Genomic DNA, 5,778 nt, shown 5'->3' on the forward strand with positions numbered 1-5,778 from the left:
TAGAGAAATTTTATAAGAAGCTACTAGAGACTATACGTATATAGTTAGGTATATACTAACGTTAATACGTTAATAACTATAACTACTATATAGACCTTACTTAAGATCTTACTTAAAAGCTTACCTCTAGAGAAGTACGCGTTACTACTAGAAAGACTAAAAAGCGTAACGTAATTACGTTAATGCTATAACGCGCGCCTCTAGCTCTTTTAGGTTTTTTAGCACCTAATAAAGCTCTAGTAATATAGAAGCTAGTTACCTATTTTTAATACTACTAACCTAGCTACCTAAGCTACGATTACTCTAGAGCTTCTACTACGTAGAAAGCTATTAAGAACGCTACTCTAGAGAAGCTCTTAGAGCTCTTAGAGCCCGCAGAGCTATAAGTACCTAAGAATAACACGTTAGAATATAAATTTAATAATTTAGAAAAAGCCTAGCTCTAGAAGAAGTCTTCTCTCTAGAGCTATCTACTAGAGTAATAAACTTATATAAGAAGCTATTTAGTAGTTCTACATTTACTCTACTCTACTAAATATCTATAAATAGTCTTATAATTAAGCTTAGAGGCTTAATTAATATAAGAGCGGGTAGCTACGTCTTAGTATACCTAAAGCACCTTTAAACTCTTAGAAAAAACCTCTATGTTAAGCTATTGCGTATAAAACTAATCCCTTTCGCTAGGTATAATAGATAACCTAATAGCTAGGTAGACAAATACTTTAAAGCTAATTTAGTACTAGAAAGCTACTAAATCTATACTTACTTTATATATTATAACACTAGCTATTATAACGTAATAATTAGTTATAAGTTACTTAAAGAAGTTAACGTTTAGGTTAACTATAAGTAACGCGTACTAATATAGCTAGATACTAATTAATTAATTAATTATAAACGTAACGCGTTTATCTCTATATAATCCTCTTAATCTACTACTAAAGCTTAAGTAGCTTACTAAGCTAATACTAATTACTATAACGCCTTAATATTAGTAGTAGAAAAGCTAAAAGCTATATACTAAGAGAAGAGAGAATTATAACGCTAGAAGCTTTAAGAAAACCTACGTAAAATAAATAGGTAGCTTAAGAATCTTAACTTGCCTACTAGGTTACTCTATAAGCTAAAAAAGCTACCTATTTTATAGAAAACATACTTAAAGGCTAGGCTTAATATTAATATAATTAGCGTAGCTACCTTTATAATTAACGCGTGTTAAAAAGATACTATAATTAGGTACCTTAGTATCTATAAGGTTAATTAGCTTATTACTAATAAAAAGAAAACCCCAACTACTAATCTAGAGAAGAAACTCCACTAACTAGTTACCAAAAAGCTTCTATCTCTAGAATATACTAGCGTAACTATAGCCTATTTCTTAAAAAAGAATTCTAATACTCTACTACTATATAGAGAAGACGTAGATTACAATATTAAGCTTATAGTAGAAAATACCTTAATAAATAGTCCTCTTTATAGCATGTTACTAGAGTACCTATAGTTAGTATAGAATTACCTAGAGAACTACCTTTATTATAGCTTTATTATCTATAGTAATACGTTATACGCGTTACTAGTTCTATTTACTAAAAAGCTAGGTAGAGAATAGAGGTTCTACGTTAACTATTAAAAGCTTAACGCTATTATAAAAAAAGACACCTACTCTATCCCTCTTATCTAGAAAACGCTTACACGCCTATTACACGCTAAAGTCTTTACTAAGTTAGACGTAAGGTAAGCTTTCTACTAGATCTAGCTTAATAAGTTAGTAGAGAATCTAACGTCTTTCTATACGCGGTATAGCAACTATAAGTATTAAGTTCTACTCTTTAGCCTCTATAATAGCTCTACTACCTTTTAGTAATATATTAATAAGGTATTATATAGCTTACTAGATAATTTCTATATAGTATATATTAATAATATTCTTATTTATTTAGAGAATCTACTTAAGTATAAAGCCTATATTGTCTAGGTACTTAATTAATTATATAAAGCTAGGTTGTAAGTAGATATTAAGAAATTTAAATTTACTATTAAAAGTACTAAGTTTCTAGAATTAATTATAAGTACTAATAGAATCTAGAAGAACTCTAAGAAGGTTACTACTATCTAGAATTAGCTTATACCTACAACTCTTAAGAGCCTTTAATTATTTCTAGGTTTCTATAATTTCTACTAAGCCTTCTTAAAGAATTACAACTAGATTATCCACCCTCTTACTAAGCTACTAAAATAAAAAGTATAGTATACCTTTAGAGAAATTAAGCTTATAGTATTTTAGTAGGTTAAGAATCTTATACTATCTAATACTATACTAGCTTATTACTTCTTCTATTACTATATAAGAGTAGAAATAAACGTATTAGATAGCGTAGTTACTAGAGTTCTTTTATAGCTTTAAGAAGATAGTATCTAGAGACTAATAGCTTTCTTTAGTAAGATAATAAATACTATCTAGATAAACTATAGTATTTATAATAAAGAAATACTAGTAGTTATTCTTAGCGTATAGAAGTAGAGAAGCTAGTTAATTAGCTTATAAGATCTAGAGCCTTTTATAGTATTAATTAACTACTAAGCCTTAGAGTACTTTACTACTAAGTAGAAACTTACTACTAGGTAGGTCTACTAGGTAAATAATATTACTAACTATAACCTTAAGCTTACCTATTAACTAGGTTTAGCTAATATAGTAGCTAACGCGTTATTATAAAAGTAAGAAGAACTTAAGACCTAAAAGAAAAAGAATTATACCACCTATACAAGGGCTTTTCTAAGTAAGAAGTAAATTAGCCTCTTAGCTATTAAGTAATTATTAGGTAAGTTATTAGTTCTAGCTACCTAGAGATTAGCTAGTAGTACAATAAAAATTACTACTACTAATACATTTATAAAGGTACTCTCTACTAAGAATCTATATACTATAATTAATTAGGTTATTATAGCTAACTAATTAGATAACTCTCTATAGCTAGCTTAAGAAAAAGCTACTATATTAGGCTCTACCTAGAAAATAGAAGACAGCTTATTAACCTATTAAAATTAATTAATAGTTTCTACTATTAACTACCTATAAACGTATTTAATACGCGCTATATATACTACTTAGATAACTACCTATTTAGAACGCTAGAAAACTACCTAGTTACTATAAGATTAATATTACTAGCTAGGTATATAGAAAGACGTTAATACATATATAGTAGTATATAAGGCTTACTACTAGAGCTATACTCTATAGAATAAGACGCTAGGTCTTCTAAAGCCTCTACCTATCTCTAAGAGAGTATAGTAGAACGTCTCTATAGATTTTAAAAGCTTTCTCTCTAATAAGAAAGAATTTAACTACGTGTACGTTGTTATAGATTAGCTAAGTAAGTAGAGCTTCTCTCTACTCTACTATAAGAAAATTATAGCTTAACGTATAGTAGAGCTATATTACTAATATATCTAGCGTATATATAGTTCTTCTAGATCTATTATGTTAGATTATAGCCTATAGTTTACCTCTACCTTTATAGATAAGCTCTACTAGCTTATAGAAATTAAGTAGAAGCTTTCTACTACGTACTACCTATAAACTAATAGAAATATAGAGATTATTAATTAATATCTTAATTAGCGTCTACGTCTATTTATTAACTACTACTAGAATAATTAGTTAGACCTTCTACTCTATATAAATTAGGTATAAGCTACGTTACTATATAAAACTATAGAACTAATAGCGTATAAAATTAAATTTAGATACTAACTAATATACTACTAGAATTAGAAGAAGTGTATAATAAAAGCCTCTACTCTACGTAAGTATCTTTTACGCTAGAAAGCTTAGAATTTTACTAAGAAGTAATATAACACTATAGAAAAAGCTACTAAAATTATATAAAGTAATATTATAAAAGCGTAAGCTAGGTAGACGCTCTAAGCAAATAAAAAGCGCTAAGAATCTAATTTTATAGTAGGTAACCTTATCTACGTTAAATCTTATAGCTTTTTAATAGATTAGTCTAGTATAAAGCTAAATTAATAGATGTATAGCTCTTATCTAATTATTACTATAAAGAGTTACTTCTTCTAGCTCTAGCTACTTACGTATATACATATATATAACGTCTTCTACACTAATTAGTTAAGAAAAGTCTTAGAGCTATTACTAGAGTAGGTAGAGCCTAAGTAGCTACCTATTAAAGTTAATAGTAATCTAGAATAGCCTGTATATAAAATTCTAGATAGCTATCTTTATTAAAATTACCTTTAATACTACGCTATATAGGTTACTTATAATTCTAACTCTACCTAGTATAATACTATAAGCTTTATTAACGCTCTCTATAAGGTAAAAGACTTTTACGTAGTATACCTAGATAAGCTAGAGCTACTATTATAATTAGATACTTAGATTAAGGCGTATAAAAAAGATAAGACTCTAGAGAAGATAGCGAAGAATTTAAAACCTATAAGAGTAGAAGACGCTAGAGTAACGCGAAGGCGCCGCTAAGTAATTTAAGACTCTGCTAAGCTTATAGCATCGTTTAAGAAGAGAGCTAATAAGAAAGCCGCTCTACTAACGCAAAAACAAGCCTCTTTTTCTCTAGAGAGAAGGTAGTAGCTATAAAAGCGCTTCTAGTTTAAAACTAATATAAATACACTTACTATAAGCTAAAAAGAGATAGTTAAGAGTATAATATAGAAGTTTTAGAAGAAGAGAGACCTAGAAGGCGTATTTTAGAGCTTAGAGACAAGCTCTTTCTATAAGAGAGAGTAATATAATAGTCTAGTTTAGAATTTACCTTAGGTTATATAACCTTAGGTTACGTAATTCTATTACGTAACCTAGCCTAGCGCCTTAGCGCTTAGCACCTCTATATATAGAGAGCTCTTAGAGTATTCTTCTACTTCTTACCTTTAGATAGCTAAATTTAACCTAACCTACTCTACTAGCACCTCTTATTCTTATAGCTTATAGAGATAGTACTACCTGTAGCTAACCTACCTAGCTAGGTATTCTAGAACGCTTATAGTAGTAGAGACTATAGACCTAGCCTTTATACCTTATAAGAAGTATTTACTAATAGCTATACTAAGAATTAGAGCTATAAGAGCCTAGTTACTTACCTAAGAATCTATTAATATTACTAATTAATTACTTACCTCTTAGCGCTATATAAAACCTACTAGTAGATCTAGTTAGTAGTAGAAAAGATACTACTAGTAGTAAGCTAAAGAGAGCTATAAGAGCTCTACGTATAGAAGAACTTCTATAGAACTTCTACGTATAGAAACCTCCTCTCTTTATAAATTATAAAAAATTAATAATTCTCTACTTTACTAGTAGAACTAACAACTCGCTACTTTACTAGTAGCTAAATACCTTCTCTCTTTACTTCTTTCTTAATTAAAAAGCTAAATAAATCTAAACACTATAAGAGAACTCTTGTAAAGCTAATCTAGAGGTAGAACCTTAGCTCTATAATACCTCTTTACTCTAATAGTTCTTAAATCTAGAGTAGTAAACCTACTAGTAAGATATACTAATTAATATTTCTATTATAAAAACTCTATTTAGTAATATAACGCGATAACTAATAAGAATTAGAATAATAACTTTAACTAGAAGCTTATAAAGCTCTACTAGAGCTTAGTAATACTAGAGCTATTATTAGCCTTAGGTTTATATACACTCTCTACCTCTACTAAAGAGCTTTAAGAGCTCTTTCTAGAAACGCTAGCTAAAATTATTAATAAAATAGTTAGCTAATTATATATATAATA

Source organism: Trematosphaeria pertusa (assembly GCF_010094035.1).
Source record: "Trematosphaeria pertusa strain CBS 122368 unplaced genomic scaffold BU26scaffold_23, whole genome shotgun sequence".
NCBI classification, from domain to species: Eukaryota; Fungi; Ascomycota; class Dothideomycetes; order Pleosporales; family Trematosphaeriaceae; genus Trematosphaeria; species Trematosphaeria pertusa.